Here is a 21,534-nt window from a genome sequence, read left to right as displayed (position 1 = left end):
GAAATTAAACTATAGCATTAGAATAAATCAACTCACATTTATGAATTTTTTTCTAAAATAAGGATCCAATTAAAAGATACTTCTGCACACCCCTTAGGATCATTTGTTGCAGTAAGCTTCAGCCCCAATTGATTTCTAGATCTTAATAATAACCTTTATTAGATGATTTTATCTATGAATACTCTTTCCAATGTATGGCCATAGCTTTAAGAGAAATACTTCTGAGTAGAGGAGACTGAGATATCTGGTCTGTCTTGATTTAGAGTTCAAATAGTTTGTTTCAGTTAGACTCAGTAGAAAACAACGTTTTGGGTCAGTAATTCTTTGGTAACTCTCCTCTTCATCTTGGCTCCCAACTCTCCCTGCAGAAACCTATGGTGGCTTATTAAAATCAGGAACACAGAAGCAGAACTACAAGAAGCTGTGTGGAGGGAGAATGGAGGGACCTTTTGGCCAATGTCTATAGTCACCTTTAAATTGAGATTCTCCACATAGGTGATTGTTTCAATAAGTCCTGTTTCAAAACCTGTTGGATGAAGGGGAATGGCTTTAAGTCATCCTTCAGTACAATTTATTTTATATGTGGTACTGATAAAGTTATAGAGGGCTTTTTTTCTCACTTATCTACTTCCTCTGCTTAGGGAAACCTCACTTCTTTCTAGTGCAAGTATATTCACTTAAACAGAGGTTTGGGGAGAAATTTGTGGTTTTAAAGATCCATCTCTTGACCTGTTACCACTAAATATTTTTTGTTAACTTATCCCAGTTTAGCTAGTTGAGCTCACATTGATGTCCCTTGGGGGAGAGGTGAGGCTGGCTGTATCGACCGAAGGCTGTACCTTTCCTCTGTGATATAACAGTTCATCCTGTTGTGTCCATTTGGATTCTTATGGCATCACAACTCTCTCATGAAGCCAGGGAGGAGATTTGCAACCTGAGGGCATGGCCATATGACAGGGTGGACATTATGTATATCTTCAGGTGGTATGTTTTAGGGACATGGGCCTAGCACCACCCTCAGAGGGAGAGGCTCAAACAAACTACAATAACAAGTTTCATCAGTTAAAACAAGCATCTAAAGTAGCCCAAGGAAGAGAAAGAATTCATACAGGACAGCCTGGAGCAGGATAGTGGGGATGGTTTCTAGCAGCATCACTTGCTAGAAAAGTGAAGCTTTTGTGAAGCTGCTCACCTTTCTATCTGTGCATGTGGAAATGGAGGGGGGTTGCCAGGGGACCATGAACAACATGTATATTTCCACTTCATCTCTTTTACCTGATGGTGAACAAGATGGGATGTAGATAAAAGGGAAGGGGGTTTGGGGGATGTGATCAAGGCAACAAGGGCAACAGAATTGGTTCTGTGCTGTTTCAAACACCTGGAGAAGGGTGTGGTTCTGGTATAGCTCCCTGATGCCTCTCATTTTTGTCCCCATGGCCTTCGAGATTCTTCTCTGCTCCTTTCCAGTTGCCAGCTCCTATTCATCCAACTTTATTGTCCTTGGGATGAAGCCTCCTGAAGGCTATGCACAAGGTGTCTCATGAAGTGGTTGCTTTCTCAGCGAAGCGACCCCACACAGCTTTCTATGTGCCAGTCACACCAGCTGTGTTTTAGGTCTTCCTCCGGCATGCTCCCTCTCACCTCCAGGCTCCTATGCTTATTTTATTTTTCTTCTCTTCCCAGAACCTAGGGTCAGACCACCACTTCAATTCCACCTGAGGACATGTGTGAACATACCATTCTCTCTTAGATTCTGATTGAAAAGATTGGGAGACACAGGTATGGAATACGTACTTCCAAAGGCTCTCCTAGACATTCATTCCTTAGAGCAGCTGAGTTTGGGAACCATGTCTAGACATCACTCCTCTGGGAAGCTCCTCTGATTTATTCCTCTGACTCTAAGTTGTTCTCCGCCAAAACAAACCACAATATCTTTAGTTGTAAGTCTCTTCTATGAATGTCCACTTAGTGAGGGCAGGGTTTCTGTCTGGCTTTGAATTGGTTCACTAAATGCTTGAATTGAATTGAATTGACACTTTCTTCCACTTCTGCTCTTGCTAAAGCAGAAGCAACTTTTCTCTTTTTTTTTGGCTAGTTTTTGTTTATTTTTGTTTATTTTTTATTTTTTTTTATTGTTTAAAATATTACAGATGTCCCTTTTTCTCCCGATGACCCATTCCACCCCATTCCTTCCCCCTCCCCAGTCCCTCTCCCCACCATTGTCCATGTCCTTGGGTTGTGTATATATGCACATAAATTCTTTGGTTGCACTCTCCCCCTCCACCCACCTTCCCTCCTCCATCCCTCTGACATTCATCAGTCTCATCTATGCTTCCATGTCATTGAATCTATTCTGTTCATCAGTTTATTAAGTTCATTAGATTCCACGTAAAAGCGAGATTATGTGATATTTGTCTTTCGCTGCCTCGCTTATTTCACTTAGGATAATGTTCTCCAGGTCCATCCATACTGTCCCAAAGGGTACGAGATTCTTCTTCTTTACAGCTGCATAGTATTCCATGGTGTAAATGTCCCACAGCTTTTTTATCCACTCATCTACTGATGGGCACTTGGGCTGTTTCCAGATCTTAGCTATTAATTGTGCTGCTATGAACATCGGGGTACATATATCATTTCTGATGAATGTTTCAGGATTCTTAGGGTACATTCCTAGGAATGGAATCACTGGGTCAAACAGCAGCTCCATTTTTAATTTTTTGAGGAGCCTCCATACTGTTTCCCATAGTGGCTGCACCAGTCTGCATTCCCACCAGCAGTGTACTAGGGTTCCCCTTTCTCCACACCCTCGCCAGCACATGTCGTTTGTTGATTTGTTGATGGCAGCCATTCTGAGAGGTGTGAAGTGATACCTCATTGTAGTTTTAATTTGCATCTCTCTGATGATTAGCGATGTAGAGCATTTTCTCATGTGTCTCTTGGCCATCCGTATGTCCTCTTTGGAGAAGTGTCTATTTAAGTCCTTTGCCCATTTCTTAATTGGGTTGTTTGTCTTCCTCTTGCTGAGTAATATGAGTTCCTTGTACACTTTGGAAATTAGCCTCTTATCAGATTCATCCTTGGCAAATATGTTTTCCCAGACCGTGGGGTTCCTTTGTATTTTGAGGCTGTTTTCTTTTGCTGTGCAGAAGCTTTTTAGTTTGATGTAGTCCCATATGTTTATTTTTTCCTTTGTTTCTCTTTCCCTAGGAGATGTATCAGTGAAAAGTTCCCTACGTGGGATGTCTGTGACTTTACTGCCTATGTTTTCTTCAAGGATTTTTATGGTTTCATGACTTACATTTAAGTCTTTTATCCATTTTGTGTTAATTTTTGTGTATGGTGAAAGTTGGTGGTCTAGTTTCATTCTTTTGCATGTATCTGTCCAATTTCCCCAGCACCACTTATTGAAGAGACTGTTCTTACTCCATTGGATACTCTTGCCTCCTTTGTCAAATATTAACTGACCATAATGGCGTGGGTCTATTTCTGGGGTCTCTGTTCTATTCCATTGATCTATATGCCTGTTGTTGTACCAAGACCAGGCCATTTTGATTACAGTGGCTTTGTAATACAGTTTGAAGTCTGGTAATGTGATCCCTCCCACTCTGTTCTTTTTTCTCAAGATTGTTGCAGCTACTCCAGGTCTTTTTTGGTTCCATATAAATTTTCAAAATATTTGTTCTAGGTCTGTGAAATATGCTGTTGGTATTTTCATGGGAATTGCATTAAATTTATAAATTGCTTTGGGTAGTATAGATATTTTAATGTTATTAATTCTTCCAATCCATGAGCATGGTATCTTCTTCCACTTGTTTAAATCTTCCTCTATTTCTTTTTTCAGTGTCACGTAGTTTTCTGAGTACAGGTCTTTTACATCCTTGGTTAAGTTTATTCCTAGGTATGTTATTTTTTTAGTTGCAATGGTAAATGGTATTGCTTTTTTAGTTTCTCTCTCTGAAAGTTCATTGTTGGTGTATAAGAATGCCATTGATTTCTGGATGTTGATTTTGTATCCAGCTACCTTTCCAAATTTGTTTATCAAATCTAGTAGTGCTTTGATGGAGTCTTTAGGGTTTTCTATGTACAGTATCATGTCATCTGCAGATAATGACAGTTTTACTTCCTCCTTTCCAATTTGGATACTTTTATGTTTTCCTCTTGTCTGACGGCTATGGCGAGTACTTCCAGTACTATGTTGAATAAGAGTGGAGAAAGTGGACATCCCTGTCTTGTTCCTGTTTTTAATGGAAATGGTTTTAGTTTTTGCCCATTGAGTATGATGTTGGCTGTAGGTCTGTTGTATATGGCCTTTATTATGTTGAGGTATGATCCCTCTATTCCCACTTTGCTGAGAGTTTTTATTAGAAATGGGTGCTGGATTTTGTCGAATGCTTTTTCTGCGTCTATTGATATGATCATATGATTTTTGTCCTTCATTTTGTTTATGTGATGTATCACACTTATTGATTTGTGGATGTTGTACCAGCCTTGCATCCCTGGAATATATCCCACTTGGTCATAATGTATGATCTTTTTAATGTATTGCTGGATCCGGTTTGCTAGTATTTTAATGAGGATTTTATCATCTATGTTCATCAGGGATATGGGCCTGTAATTTTCTTTCTTTGTAGTATCTTTATCTGGTTTTGGGATTAGGGTGATGTTGGCCTCATAAAAAGAGTTTGGGAGTTTTCCCTCCTCTTGAATTTTCTGGAATAGTTTGAATAGAATAGGTGTTAATTCTTCTTTGAATGTTTGGTAAAACTCATGTGTAAATCCATCTGGTCCAGGACTTTTGTTTGCTGGGAGTTTTTTGATTACTGCTTCAATTTCATTAGTTGTTATCGGCCTATTCAGGGTTTTCTGCCTCTTGTTGATTCAGCTTTGGAAGGTTGTATGCTTCTAGGAATTTGCCCATTTCCCCTATGTTGTCCAATTTGTTGGCATACAGTTGCTCATAATATTTTCTTACTATCCTTTGTGTTTCTGTTGGGTCAGTTGTTATATCGCCTCTTTCATTTCTGATTTTATTTATTTGGGTCCTCTCTCTTTGTTTCTTAGTGAGTCTGGCTAAAGGTGCATCAATCTTATTTACCTTTTCAAAGATCCAGCTCTTGGTTTCATTGATGTTTTGTATTGTTTCTTTGGTCTCTATGTCATTAATCTCTGCTCTGATTTTTATTATTTCCTTCCTTCTACTTCCTCAGGGCTTTTCTTGCTGTTCTCATTCTAGTTCTTTTGGTTTTTGTGTTAGATGGTTCATTAGATCTTTTTCTTGTCTCTTGAGATAGGCCTATAATGATATGAAATTTCCTCTCAAGACTGCTTTCGCCATGTCCCATAGGTTTTGGGTTGTTGTCTGTTCATTTTCGTTACTTTCCATGAAGTGTTTGATTTCTTCCTTGATCTCCTTGGTAACCCATTCATTGTTTAATAACATGCTATTTAGCCTCCATGTGTTTGAATATTTTTGAGTTTTTTTTATAATGGTTGATTTCTAGTTTCATGGCATTGTGGTCCGAGAAGATGATTGATATGATTTCAATCGTCTTATATTTGTAGAGGCTTGCCTTGTGCCCTAACATGTGGTCTATTTTTGAGAATGTTTCATGTTGGGGTGAAATGTTCTGTGAATGTCAATTAAATCCATTAGGTCTAGTGATTCATTTAAGGTCTGCATTCCTTGTTGATTTTTCGTCTTGACGATCTGTCCAAAGCTGACAGTGGGGTGTTAAAGTCCCCGACTATGATTGTGTTGCTGTCAATCTCCCCTTTGAAGTCCCCTAAGAGATTTTTTTATATATTTAGGTGCTCCTGTATTGGGTGCATAAATGTTCATAAGGGTTATTTCCTCCTGTTGGATTGATCCCTTTAGTAATATGTAGTGACCATCTTTGTCTCTCATTATGGTCTTTATTTTGATGTCTGTTTTGTCAGAAATAAGAATTGATACTCCAGCTTTCTTTTCCTTTCCATTTGCATGGAATATTTTACTCCATCCCTTCACTTTTGGCCTGTGTGAGTCTTTTGCTCTCAGGTGGGTCTCTTGTAGACAGCATATATTTGGGTCTTGTTTTGTTATCCATTCAGCTACCCTTTGTCTTTTGATTGGCCCATTTATTCCATTTACATTTAAGGTTACTATTGATATCAGCTTATTTAATGCCATTTTTTCCCCTTTATGCTGATGTACCTTTCTCTCGCTATTCCTTCTTTTTCTTAAAGCAGTTCTTTTAGCATTTCTTGCAATGCTGGTTTGGTGGTACTGAACTCTTTTAGCCTTTTTTTGTCTGGGAAGCTTTTTATTTCACCTTCAACTTTAAATGAGAGCCTTGCTGGATAAAGCAATCTTGGTTGCATGTTCTTGCTTTTCATTACTTGCAGTACTTCATGACACTCCCTTCTGGCCTGAAGAGTCTCTGTTGAGAAATCCGCTGTCAGCCTTATGGGGGTTCCCTTGTAGGTCACTGCTTGTCTCTCTCTTGCTGCCCTTAATATTTTCTCTTTGTCCTTGACATTTGCCATTTTAATTATGATGTGTCTCGGAGTGGGTCTTTTTGGGTCCCTATTGTTTGGAACCCTCTGTGCTTCATGAACTTGTGTGGCTTTCTCCTTCACCAGCCTAGGGAAGTTTTCTATAATTATTTCTTCCACCAAGTTCTCTATCCCTTGCTTTCTTTCCTTCCCCCCTGGCACTCCTATAATGCGAATGTTGTTTTGCTTCATGTTGTCCCATAGTCCCTTAGACTGTCCTCATGTTTTTTAAGTGTTTTTTCTTTTTGCTGCTCTGATTGTGTGATTTTCTCTACTTTATATTCTAAGTCACTTATTCTATCCTCTGCTTCATTGAGCCTGCTTTTAATTCCTTCCAGTGCATTCTTAATATCAGATACAGCATTCTTTATCTCTGTCTGAGTTGTATTTATGGTATGTATCTCTTTTTTCATGCTTTCACTAAGGTTCTCGATCTTATTATCTATAGTCTTCTTAAGTTCCTTGAACATCTTCATCATCAATACTCTGAACTCCATTTCTGATAACTTGCTCAACTCCATCTCATCAATGTCTTTTTCTGGCAATGTTTCCTTTCCTTTAATTTGGGGGTTGTTTCTCTGTCTCCCCATGTTGGTAGGTCTTAGTGCTTATATCTATATATTAGATATATTTGCTGTGTCCCAGTCTTGTGGGGTGGGATTTTGTCTTGTGGGTTCAGTGGAACCCAGAGGTGTATATTGTTGATACTGGTGAAAATTTAGAAAATAATAATAAATTAAAATGTAAAAAATAGAGAAGCTACTGGGAGATAACAGAAGCAGAGAAAAGATTCTGAAAGAAGGGCCAGCACAGAATTAAGGGAGAGAATAGGAATAGGATAATAGTTGAAAATGAGAAAACAAAAATACAATAAAGAGAATAAGAGAAACTAACAATCGGACAGGAAAACAGAGGGGGCAAAATGAAAAAATGAAAGAAAAGTAGAAAAAGAAAGAATAAAAAGAAGGAAAAAGTTATGCCAATGGATTGAGAGGAGAGAGAGAGAGATAAAGCCCAGGCAGGCAGGGAGTCTGGTAAGAGATTTGGGGGAAACTATAGAGGAAAGCAGTAAACTTGGTTATAATGATAATGTCCCAGTCATTAAGCAGGGCTATCAAGAAAGTCTTGATAGTAGAAGCAAGGATAAAACAAAACAAAGCAAATAACGAAAACAAAACCAAAAACAAGCTAAGCAAGACAAAATTCTTTTATATAAAAAAACAAAAACAAACAAAGAAAAAATTTAGTTAAAAAAATGTTTAAAAAGAAATTAAAAAAGAAAAAAAAATTTATAAAATGTAAAAAAGAAGAAAAAACAAGTTTTCTCCCCTTTCTCTTCTTCTTAAGGAAAAAAAAGAAAAAATAAACAAACCCAGAAACAAAAAACAAACAAAAAAAAACCCAAAACCAAAAAGAAACCCCAAACCAAACAAAACAAAAAAACAGCAGAGAAAAAGGTAGTCAATCAGGTGCGTTTCTTCTGGGCAACTTTTGTTGTCTGAGGGTCACTGTTTTTTGTAATTTCAGTTCTCCTGGGAGCTACTTGTGTATCACCCAATGTGAGGAGCCATCTAGGTTTGGGTCTGATGGCCTTAGGTAGATGGTTGATCTGATACTCTCCGTAGGCCACCTCCTATTGTCAGCTATTTTGCAACCTTGTAGTTGCCTGGTCTTGCTCCAGAGTCTTCTGTAGAGTCTTTAGGGTGCAGGGTGGCTAGTGTAGCCCAGGGTATCACTCCCCTTAGAGGTGTCACTGTCAGGCATTCACTCTGTGGGAGTTAGTCTCTGCTCCACTGCCAGCTCCTCAGTCCCTACTCTGTCCTCTGATTCTAGCTCCCCAGGCTCTGTCCTGTTGCAGTTTCAGATTGATTTCAGCCTGTTGCCCTTTCTGTATAGGCCGTTTCAGCAGCCAGGGCCCAGTGGGTTCAATTAAGAACACATTCTGATGGGCCCTTTGCCTGCCCATCCCCCAGCATGGGTTTTCAGCGTTTCTTCCAGTTCCCAAACAACAGGCCCCGAGAGTCTTATTGTTGCAGAGTCCTCCTGTGAGCTGTTCTCCCTTCCCCCTCAGGACTGTGCCCTGTGGGTGTGTCTGGGGTTTCAGTGAGCAGGAGCTGCCCCTTTCCTGTTGGGGGTGGTGCTCCCGGCTGCAGGAGAGGCCGGAGGGCTCCACCCCTCCCTGCTCAGCTCTGGTTGGCTGGTAGCACCAGTCCTGCCCCTCAGACCGTCTACTGCACAGACCGAATGGCAGCCTCCGCTGGTCTGTCCCCGCAGTGCATGCCGGGAAGGTGGGAACCAGTTCCGAAATTAAACTCGCAAAAGCACAAAGCAAGACAGAAGCAGAGAGTCTGCCCTGCAAGGTCCCACCGCCCTTGCTCCAAGGCACCCAACGGGAGGGGACCCAAAGTCAGCTCCACACAGCTCTCCACACCGCTGGTCTGAGCAAAGCTGGAGCGGCTTCACGTGCCACCACGGGGCCCCTCAGGGCTGGTCACAGATCCCAGCCTCTTGGCACCAGGAGCTCAGGGAGGGAGGGCTCCTCCCCTCTCCCATACCACGCAGATTCAGTGCTTTCTGGGACTCAACACAGTGCCCCACAGGGAGGTAGAGGGTCCCTGTGTGCGTGTGCTCAGCTCAGTCCTCTGGTCCCTCACCACTTGGGTGCCACAGGCCTTGGGACAGCCTTCTCTATGGTCGGCACCCCGAGCACCAGACGCCCCCTGGCAGCCGCCCCTAGAGGCTTTGTTTCCTAGGAAGGCACCGTCTCCTTTCGTACTCACCACTCCCCTGGGTCCCTCTGCCCTGTGCGCGGGGCGCTCCTTCCCCTCTCTGCTCCGGGTGTGGGATCCCCACTTTTGGATGCCGTCCGCGGGGCTTTGCAGCCTCCAAGCCTTCAGGCTCGGAGCCCAGCACAGGCTTCAGGGGGACTCCCTCTGCCCAGGGCCCCCTCTCTTACAGGACTCCGTGATGGTTCCTCAGTGCTCCCCACTCACACTTCGTCCACTCAGGTATGTTTCTCTGTTTTTTTTCAAGCTGGTTACGTAGGACTTTAGGAGTAAATCGAGTGCGTGGCTGGAGCGGGGGCGCTGCTGCTTCTCACAGGGCCACCATCTTCCTCTCTCAGTTTTTGTTTATTTTTAAAGAAACAGGATTTAACACAAATAAAACACTAGGAAAATTACAAAACTGAAAAAAAAAATTCTAACAAAAGCTGGTAATTTTGGTTCTTGGCTGTTGTTTAAGTTTGAATGATACCAGACCCACACTTGCTTAACTTTTTTGGCAAAGATTTACTCCAATGAAATCTCTGCTTCTCATTTCATCAGCCTTTTATACCATGATGTGGAAGGCATTATTAAGTTTTCTCAGGAAGATTCACATCCTCTCATCCTCTGTCGCACACACTCTCTCTCTCTCTTATGATACATTCTGCCAGGACTGAGAAACAAAAACTGATAATTATGGGGTCCTCAAGTCTGCAAAATTTTATAATTTTCCTTTGCTCCCCACTATCCCATTTTCAGCAGACCCTTGCTTCTAGAAATCCTCTTAGGTAAATTGTTTTCATGGAAACTGAGAAAACCAACATCTGATACTGACTCTTACTTCTTAGCAAATACGGAAGACACAGTTTTATGCTATTAGCTGTCATTTTTGTTGATGCCAATGCTATTATCTGATTTTAACATCAAAGGGAAGATTTTATTTTGGAGGCTAAAAAAAAAGGAAAACACAACCAGCACCATTAAAAAAAAAAAGCATCTAATAATTAACTATATTTTCCCAGAGAGCAGAGGAGCAGATGTTCTGTCTCTCTCTTGGAGTGGGAGGGTGTGAAGACCCAGGAGATTGTACCCAGAGCACATTTCATAATCTTAAAAAGTCAAGGGCTTTGAGGAAAGTCCCTAAACATGGGAGGTCTGGTTGGGGTAAATTCATATTTGTGCAGCAATACAAAAGGGAATTTACCACGCTTTTTAGCAATTATATATTTTCAAAATTTTCTCCAAACTCTCAAGATGTGAAAGATTGTTATCATTACAGATTAATAGTGTTTTTGAAATTGACATAAAAAAACCCTTTTTCACTTGGCTAAGACAGTTTTACTGAGTAGGTTATTACAGTGATTTCCAGAGCAGCATACCATGAAGAAGACAAGTTAGGCCACAGTGAAAGTAAAGCCAACTTTGGAGGAAAATCCATTAACAATGTAGATGGAAAATAATGAGAATTCTTATCTAATTCATGTAAAGTGACTCTGAAACAGGTAAGACTATTAGAGTCCCCTGAGGAACCTTTTCAAACGCACCCCTGCCTTCCCTCATCCTCTTCCAAAGGATTGGCTCCTGTAATTTGAAAAGACTCTTGAATTAAATCCAACATGCTCTCTCCACCCTATTCAGGCACCATCTTCAATTTTAGAACCAGTGCCATAAAATATAAACTGTTAAAGGGAGTGCAGCTTTGATCTCTCTTGAGAGTGAGCATGTCCCTTGTTCATCCTATGACAGCCAGCCTCTGAAACCACTCCATGACCCTAGTCCTGTTCAGACAGGTCAGCCTCTGAAAGTGAAGACAAAGACTTTTTTTTGCCTCTCAGACATTTGTTTCCGAGTGTCAGCTGCTCATTTTGTGTGCTGTATCCATGATTAAATTCCCTCTCTATCATTTATTATAATGTTATTCATTTCTGATCTCTCTTTCAGTGAACTGGAAATATCTGTATATCTGAAATCTTCTGGAACTGACATAAATCTTCAAAGTTATACAGCTTTTAGAGCTGGAAAGAGAATGAGAGATTTTCTCCCACAAATTTGCAGGCATTCATTTTATAGTAACCTAATCAGTTGCTGCTTGGATACTTTAAAAAATTAGGACCTGTTATCTCATGAGGAATTGGATTTTATTTGCTGAGAGTGTACTATTGAGCCAAATAAAATTCATTCTTTTCTTAAAGTCACCCAATTCTATGAATCTTAGAGGTAAATGTCATGTCCTCCCTTGGTAACTGCTCATGAGCCCCAAATCAAGCTGCCAGTTTGTTTAGGAGTGGCACACTCACATTTAGGGATCACAGACTGAATGCCCTCTGTTGAATCTGACTGTTCAGCTGACTCACCGTTCTTCTGGTAATCAAGTAACCAATCTGTTGCCAGAGGATTGGGTGGGTGGAATTTCTCCATTGCTGTGAGAGTGGGGTCCTTGGGATACTGCTGGAATAAGAATTTCGGGAGGCTCCCATGGGAAGATGAGATATGGTAGAAAGTTTTACTTGAGTGGAATTATATTTCTCGGTTTCCAAAGTCTCATGTCTCCTAAACCAGTGCTAGAAAAGTTGTAGCTGGGGCTCCAGCAAAGCTAAAAGCAGGGCCAGTGTCCAGAGTTTCTGTTCCATGATGGAGCTGAGTCTGATGTAGCATCAGGCTAATTATTGTCCATTAGTCCATTGTGTGGGTGCCACATGGCCTTGTGCCCCCTGCAACAGGAGTCACAAGAGAGCAAGAGGGCCAAGAGCACGAGAGAGAGGGAACTTTCTTTGTTCAGGAGTTAAGTATCTCAGATTTCCCTTGCAGTGGCCATGCTTGTTCTGACCACTGACTCACTCCCAGGTGTGACTGACAAGCATCTTCCCACATCACCTAGACTTTACTGGGTATGAGTCTATTGTCCGGTCCCTTCCCCAGCGATCTGTGGGGAACAGACATGGAGAATGTTAACTGCAGCTTTCTGGCAAAGCTATATAAATGGCATGTGTGTATTATCTCGTCTCCCCTCTGCTCCTTTCCTGTTAAATAATAACCAGGTTATTATAATGGTATCAAATCCCCAGATGGTCATGGTAGAACTTCAAAGGCTCTGCCACCCTATGGGACAGCCCAAAAGGCATGGCTACAACCCTAATTTCTCATGCACCCTGCAGGACACCACAACAAACTGTTAGTTCTGCACAATAACAACAAAAACGCATTTGGCTCCACAAAGAATGAGTATCTGCTCACTGAATTTTCACACTATCGTCTGATGGGCATTACTGGAATGCAGTTTTAGTTTGTGTATGTGTGAAGAATAGCCACTTGCTGTCTGGGTTTCTGGGGTTAAAATGTGCGTACTCGGTAGATTTGTTTTTACTGCTAAGACTAAACTTGCTTGCTTTTTAATTAAAAATTTGGACCCATCTCTTTCTAAATTCCTTGCCTTCTGAAAAACACTGGTGGGGTTCCCTTTTTAACTAATATTTATAATTTTCTATCATCTAAACATTTACTTTGTATTCTGTTTATCTCCTTCACTGACACTTAATAAAGGTTTCAGAGACTCTCTCTACTGCAGTTCCTTCCAAAATTCCATGTGTTTGAGATTGATGAGCATCTTGTGCCTGCATCCTGGGAGACACTATGTGGATTGAATTCAAGACCAACCCAGAAGGGCTGATTGATTCTTAAAGTGGTTCCTCTCTGCTCCATGTGACTCTCAACACTTTTGGTTTGAATTGTCTTCCTCAAAAAGAGATGTTGATGCCCTAATTGCAGTACCTGTGAATGTGACCTTATTTGGAAATGGGTACATTTACAGATACAATCAAGTTAAGATGAGGTCATACTAGGCCTATTGGATTATGACTGGTGCCTTTATAAGAAAAAGGGACACACAAACCTACACAGGGGAGAAGGTCATATGAGAATGAAAGCAGATATTAGAGTGATGTACCTATAAGTCAAGGAACACCGAGGATGCTGGTACAACCAAAAACTAGGAAGACCCTCCCCTTGAACCTTCAGAGGGAGCATGGTCTTATCACCTTGATTTCAGACTTCTAGCCTCTAGAACTGTGAGAAAATAAACTGTTATTTTAAGCCACCAAGTTGTGGTACTTTGTTACAGCAGCCATGGGAAACTAATACAGTGTTCAAAAAGGGTTTTCAGTGTCCTTGAACTAAAGAGGAAGTAACTTGGAAATCCTGTTTCCCAGTGTCCTGATGTTAGAAGCAGAGCCTGGAAGAGTCAAAATATCCAGGTCTCGTAGCTCTGAGCAATTACTTAACCTGTGAGCCTCAAGCTTATTAACTCAATCCCTCCCTCACTCCCTCACTCCCTCACTCCCTCACTCCCTCACTCCCTCACTCAGCAAGTGTCTGCTGAGCTTGTATGAGTCCTGGTTCCTTATGAGTTTTCATTCTAGTAGGGGAAGACAGACAATAAACAGAGAGACAAGTAAAAAGATAAATAATGATGTCATTGCAGACAGTGTTCAGCATCAGGGGGACAATAGTGTGTACCTGGATCCTAACCATAGCTCCTAAAATCTTTGTAATCTCCAGAGTGAGAAGAGTATCTTTTGTATGCTAATGAGATGACCAGTAGTGGAGGAACCTTAGATAGCTTCAAGATGGGGCTGGTCACCAGAAAGACCAAGGTATGATCAAAAGGTTGCTACTTTCGGCCCTAACCCTTACTGGGGAGGGAAGAGGGGCTAGTGATTGAGTTACTCACCAATGCACAATGATTTAATCAATCATTCTTACATAAAGAAACCTCCATAAAAACCCCTATAGGTTGGTGAATGCCTGGAAGTTGGGGTGGTGATGCACCTGGAGGGCATGGCATCTCCATATCTCTCCCCTGACAACTTGCCCTGTGCATTTCTTCCATCTGGCTGTTCTTGGTTGTACCCTTTATAATAAACTAGCAATAGTAACTAAAGTGCTTTCCTGAGTTCTGTGAGCCATTCTAGCAGATTACCAAACCCAAAAGAAAGGTGTGGTGGGATTCCCCCTGACTTTGTAGACATACCAGACAGAAGTGTAGGTAGCCTGGAGACCCAAGCTGTGCAACTGGCATCTGAAGTGAGAGCAGTCTTGTGGGACTGAGCCCTTAAACCTGTGGAGTTTGACATTAGTGTCAGAATTGAATTGGTTTTTAGGACACCCAGCTGGTGTTCAGTCAGTTGGAGAACTGATTGGCATGAGGGGGAAAACCACACATTTGGTGTCAGAAGTACTGTGAGTAGAAACAAACCAGAAATTGGATCAAGAGTAAACAAGTGAGAGAAGATTGGGAAAGGCCACTCTGAGGGAGCAAAATAATGCGTGGAGGGCATAAACCATGCAAAGTTCCAGTGGGAGAGTGTGCTAGGCAGAGGGAACATCGTGTTGCAAAGGCCCTGTCCTGGAATGTGCTTGGTGAGAGGCAAGAGTGGCAAGTAGATTGGACAGCTAAAATGGAAGGAGCTGGAATGAAAAGAGCAAATCGGGGAAAGGGCATGGAGGGTGAGTTCAGAGAGCTGGGCCTAAGGCTCAGGTCATGTGGACCTTTTCACTTACAATAAGGAGTTTGGAATTTTAAAAGTCTAAAGGGAAGCTTTTGATTAGTGGTATGTGTGTGTGTGTGTGTATTTAACATTCTAATCTGCCAAGTGAAGAATCAAATGTTTGCATAATTTTAAATAGAAGTTAAGCTTTAAGATAAAGGAATGACACTCATCAATATAATTATAGACCTAAAAGATGATATGCAGATAGGTCATTCTTCTGACTTTCCCCTGAATTATGAGACACCGAGCCAGAGAATAGGCTTCCTCCCCATTCCTGACGAGTTCCTTCCTATGAGGACAACTCAGTGAGGGAACTCTGGGCCTTCCCTGCCTCCTGTCCTTGTTAGGAGGAGAGTCTGGGATGCTCAAAAGCGGCATCATTAAAGATTCCTAAACATGCAGTGTTTATTGAATATCTGTTCTGTGCCAGGCACGATGCTCACTGCTAAAAATATAACAGTGAAATCAGGCCCGGTCTTCTCTTAAGGAGTGCACAGTCTGATGAGGGTGCAGACAGTCCCCATGTGGTGCGAACAAGAGAAGGTAATAGTGACATAGTGAGTATTTAGGAGGCAAAAGAAAGGGCACTTAACCAGAAAGGAGGCACTGCTTTTCCTACAGAGAAATGTCTTCAGGACAAGAGGACATAACCTAATCCACTCTACAGATGGTCTCAGCAGAGAGGGCTTTGACATAAGATGAAAAGCTTAGTTATTTAGATCCTTAGGCAAGGGAGACAAGTTATCAGGGGTTGTACTCTGGTGTCTTTTGCTGTCTTTGTTTTGGAAAGGAACAAAATATTTCTGTCAATCTTTTGAACTTCTAGGTTTAATCTAAATATGATTCTCTTTTGCTAGGCAAATGATTATGCTGCTCTGTAATCACTTGCAGGTAGTATGAAAAACATAACCTATTCCCCTATTATCATGTAAGTCTTACTTTTGAATATTTCAGTGTCACTATATATTTTTTGCCTTAAGTTTCTTTTCTGTCAGGCCTGTATGTCATCAATTGATTTTTTATTTTTATCTTTTACCTTTAGCTTAGTAAATCTAAAGTTTGCAGAGAGCTGCATTTGGAGATTCTAATATGTGTATGTGTTTATGGAAGGAGAGAATCCTAAGGCAGCAGCTGCTGCTGCTGACTGGGCAGCCCTAGCAGAGGGGCACATGGAAGAAACTAAGGCAGCAACACATGTGCCCAGGGATGGTTCACTTTCCTGGGTTGGTTTGTGTTTCATATTGCCCCATTATGAGTTGAGAGATGGCCCCGCCAAGAGAGATTGGGGGATGGAGAGTGAATAACTGCTGTTATCAACAGAAATAATTCCTGGAAGTGGGGGCAGATGAATAAGTTAGGTGGAGAAATGGATGACTAAGTGTGTATTTTCCAAAATAGATAGGTTGCCCTATGTCTTTTTGAATGTCTGATGGGTCAGTGTGCTTCTTTCAATTTATGAGAGAGTAAGCTCAGGTAGAAAGAAGATAAAGAGCAAGAGCTGGTTTCAAAAATAAAAGGTGTGGACTTTTAAAGTGAATTTTTATTTTCTCTGCAAAGATGCACAGCTCAGATATGGTGGCAAGAACTTTGGGCAGCTTTTGTAAAACAAAGCATTTTGTTGGTTTGGAAACCAGCGGGCACCTGTGCTGGTTCCAGCAGGACAGACACTTCCATCTGTGTTGTTCAGAGGAAGGCATGGATAAAGTGTTGGTCTCTGGGACTCTGTTCCAAGACAGGCTATGTAACATTACAATTTCTTAGAAGTCCATAATATTTTCGAGGTTAGTATATCAGCCATACAGCCTCGATTAAATTATAGTGATAAGAGACCTCTAAATCTCAGTAGTTATAAAAACAAGGCATGTTTTCTGCCCATGCATGTGTCCATTTTCTTTTCTGTTTTGTCCTATCTCTAGGACCCAGTCTGACAGAACAATCATCAGTTTAAAAAATTGCTGGTCAACAAGGCAGAGGGAAGAAAGTGAGAATGACAAGGTAGACACTGGCTCTCCGAGCTTTCCTCTGGAAAGGATGTCTGTCATTCTTGTTGCCTTTACCTGCCAGAGCAAACTACAGGTCCACACCTGCCTCGGACTGCACTGCAAGGAACTGTAATCCCATCACGTGCTTAGAAGAAAATCCAGAAAGGAACCATCTAACAGAACAACTAAAAGAATGAGAACGAGAAAAGCAAGAAAAGCCCCAAGGAAGTAGAAGGAAGGAAATAATAAAAATCAGAGCAGAGATTAATGATATAGAGACTAAAAAAAAATACAAAAAAATCAATGAAACCAAGAGCTGGTTCTTTGAAAAGGTAAATAAGATTGATGCACCTTTAGCCAGACTCACTAAGAAACAAAGAGAGAGGACCCAAATAAATAAAATCAGAAATGAAAGAGGCGATATAACAACTGACCCAACAGAAACACAAAGGATTGTAAGAAAATATTATGAGCAAATATATGCCAACAAATTGGACAACATGGGGGAAATGAACAAATTCCTAGAAGCATACAACCTTCCAAAGCTGAATCAACAAGAGGCAGAAAACCTGAATAGGCCGATAACAACTAATGAAATTGAAGCAGTAATCAAAAAACTCCCAGCAAACAAAAGTCCTGGACCAGATGGATTTACACATGAGTTTTACCAAACATTCAAAGAAGAATTAACACCTATTCTATTCAAACTATTCCAGAAAATTCAAGAGGAGGGAAAACTCCCAAACTCTTTTTATGAGGCCAACATCACCCTAATCCCAAAACCAGATAAAGATACTACAAAGAAAGAAAATTACAGGCCCATATCCCTGATGAACATAGATGATAAAATCCTCACTAAAATACTAACAAACCGGATCCAGCAATACATTAAAAAGATCATACATTATGACCAAGTGGGATATATTCCAGGGATGCAAGGCTGGTACAACATCCGCAAATCAATAAGTGTGATACATCACATAAACAAAATGAAGGACAAAAATCATATGATCATATCAATAGACGCAGAAAAAGCATTCAACAAAATCCAGCACCCATTTCTAATAAAAACTCTCAGCAAAGTGGGAATAGAGGGATCATACCTCAACATAATAAAGGCCATATATGACAGACCTACAGCCAACATCATACTCAATGGGCAAAAACTAAAACCATTTCCATTAAAAACAGGAACAAGACAGGGATGTCCACTTTCACCACTCTTATTCAACATAGTACTGGAAGTCCTCGCCATAACCATCAGACAGGAAGAAAACATAAAAGTATCCAAATTGGAAAGGAGGAAGTAAAACTGTCATTATCTGCAGATGACATGATACTGTACATAGAAAACCTTAAAGACTCCATCAAAATACTACTAGATTTGATAAACAAATTTGGCAAGGTAGCTGGATACAAAATCAACATCTGGAAATCAATGGCATTCTTATACACCAACAATGAACTTTCAGAGAGAGAAACTAAAAAAGCAATACCATTTACCATTGCAACTAAAAAAATAACATACCTAGGAATAAACTTAACCAAGGATGTAAAAGACCTGTACTCAGAAAACTACGTGACACTGAAAAAAGAAATAGAGGAAGATTTAAACAAGTGGAAGAAGATACCATGCTCATGGATTGGAAGAATTAATATCATTAAAATATCTATACTACCCAAAGCAATTTATAAATTTAATGCAATTCCCATGAAAATACCAACAGCATATTTCACAGACCTAGAACAAATATTTCGAAAATTTATATGGAACCAAAAAAGACCTGGAGTAGCTGCAACAATCTTGAGAAAAAAGAACAGAGTGGGAGGGATCACATTACCAGACTTCAAACTGTATTACAAAGCCACTGTAATCAAAATGGCCTGGTATTGGTACAACAACAGGCATATATATAGATCAATGGAACAGAACAGAGACCCCAGAAATAGACCCACGCCATTATGGTCAGTTAATATTTGACAAAGGAGGCAAGAGTATCCAATGGAGTGAAGACAGTCTCTTCAATAAGTGGTGCTGGGAGAATTGGACAGATACATGCAAAAGAATGAAACTAGACCACTAACTTTCACCATACACAAAAATTAACACAAAATGGATAAAAGACTTAAATGTAAGCACGAAACCATAAAAATCCTGGAAGAAAACATAGGCAGTAAAGTCACAGACTTTTCACTGATACATCTCCTAGAGAAAGAGAAACAAAGGAAAAAATAAACATATGGGACTACATCAAACTAAAAAGCTTCTGCACAGCAAAAGAAAACAGCCTCAAAATACAAAGGAACCCCATGGTCTGGGAAAACATATTTGCCAAGGATAATTCTGATAAGGGGCTAATTTCCAAAGTGTACAAAGAACTCAGAACTCAGCAAGAGGGAGAAAAACAACCCAATTAAGAAATGGGCAAAGGACTTAAATAGACACTTCTCCAAAGAGGACATACGGATGGCCAAGAGACACATGAGAAAATGCTCTACATCGCTAATCATCAGAGAGATGCAAATTAAAACTACAATGAGGTATCACTTCACACCTGTCAGAATGGCTGCCATCAACAAATCAACAACCGACATGTGCTGGCGAGGGTGTGGAGAAAGGGGAACCCTAGTACACTGCTGGTGGGAATGCAGACTGGTGCAGCCACTATGGAAAACAGTATGGAGGTTCCTCAAAAAGTTAAAAATGGAGCTGCCATTTGACCCAGTGATTCCACTCCTAGGAATGTATCCTAAGAATCCTGAAACATTCATCAGAAAGGATATATGCACCCTGATGTTCATTGTAGCTCAGTTTACAGTAGCTAAGATCTGGAAACAGCCCAAGTGCCCATCAGTAGATGAGTGGATAAAAAAGCTGTGGGACATTTACACCATGGAATACTACGCAGCTGTAAAGAAGAAGAATCTCGTACCCTTTGGGACAGTATGGATGGACCTGGAGAACATTATCCTAAGTGAAATAAGCGAGGCAGCGAAAGACAAATATCACATGATCTCGCTTTTACGTGGAATCTAAAGAACTTAATAAACTGATGAACAGAATAGATTCAATGACATGGAAGCATGGATGAGATTGATGAATGTCAGAGGGATGGAGGAGGGCGGGTGGGTGGAGGGGGAGAGAGTAACCAAAGAATTTATGTGCATATATGCACAACCCAAGGACATGGACAATGGTGGGGAGAGGGACTGGGGAGGGGGAAGGAATGGGGTGGAACGGGTCATTGGGGAGTAAAAGGGACATCTGTAATATTTTAAACAATAATAAAATTAAAAATAAAAAAATCCAGAAAGGTATGGTAGATAGCAGTAATGATTTTCACAGTTATAAATAATGCATATTGGTGAACTGTGGACAGACTATGGAGGTGATGGCAAAACTCAGATAACCTTTTCTCATTTCTTGTGAGTATGTTTTGTGTGTGTGTGTGCATGTGAAAAGCTAAGGTTGAATACAGACAACTGTAAGGAAAGAGTAAAAAAAATAAAACTATACCCTCACCACCCCAGTCCCCAATAAACCTCTTGTGCTTCCAGGTGCTTAACTACAATAGTACTGTTCAGTTTCTAAGAACTCCTGTCTGTTGGGCTGAAAACAAGCTGGGAAAGCTTCTGTATATGACTGAAGAGCTGTTCTGAGCCAGAGAGAAAACTGGAATTGAATTGTCTTACTCAGGAGTCAGGACACCAGCAAGAATCATGGTGGTTGGAGAGAAACGGAAAGACTACTCTTGTAGGAAAGTGATTCCCACCCTCGCTGTGTCTAATCTTGTGTAATGATTTTATCTGACACAGAAGGACTTGAGGGAAATGACATATTTTCTGCACTTTTTACCCAGAGGGTACTCTTTAAAAAGAGAGGGATCGTTTTTGATACTCTTCTCAGATTTAACCATTTTTTGCATGATTGTTATTTATTGAGATTGCAAACTGTTCTTGAACCGTGGCCTCCCACTCAGCCAGGAAGAAATTGATAGTTTGCATATGCTCCCTTAGTTTCACATTAATTAAAGCTTCATCCTTTTGTTATTCACATGTTTTTTGGTGAATCATGCTCTTTACAAATAAGGCTAAATCTAAGTGCCACACTTGCAGGTGGGTGTTCAGACCGGGGCCAGTTCTTGATTGCCGGGCGCAGGGAAGGAGGATGAGGGTGGGCAGAGGCGGTGAGCTCAGGTTCTGTAAAAGAACTTCAAGAACTACATAAACTTCTTTCCCCTTGCTAGATGAAGTTCCTGGAAGCCAAATGTCTGAACTATTTTAACGATAAATTTGCCTGTGTTCATATCATTTCTTCAGATTTAAGCTTTTACTTTCAGAATGTCAAAATAAGCAGCTTATCTTAGGTAAAATTTGAGATTCATTACTTTAGTGTATGGGGTAAAAACAAAGAAAAAACCTAAAACTTAAAAAAAGTAAACATTAGATTGATAGACTCTTAAATCTGTCGATCAGATGTTATGATGCCCAAAGAGCGAAGCTCCTCTATGATTTTTCATTTTACCCACACAATTCCTTTGTTTAAAATGGAATAGATCTGTGACATCTACTTATATCAAAAAAAACTTTTTAATCCTCACGCAAATATGTTTTTTCCATTGCTTTTCAAAGAGAGTGGAAGGGAGAGGGAGGGATAGAGAGAGAGAGAAAGAGAGAGAGACAGAGACATCGATGTGAGAGAGACAT

Source organism: Miniopterus natalensis, chromosome 1 (genome assembly GCF_054644295.1).
Source record: "Miniopterus natalensis isolate mMinNat1 chromosome 1, mMinNat1.hap1, whole genome shotgun sequence".
NCBI lineage: Eukaryota > Metazoa > Chordata > Mammalia > Chiroptera > Miniopteridae > Miniopterus > Miniopterus natalensis.
Note: the sequence above shows the minus strand (reverse complement) of the source record.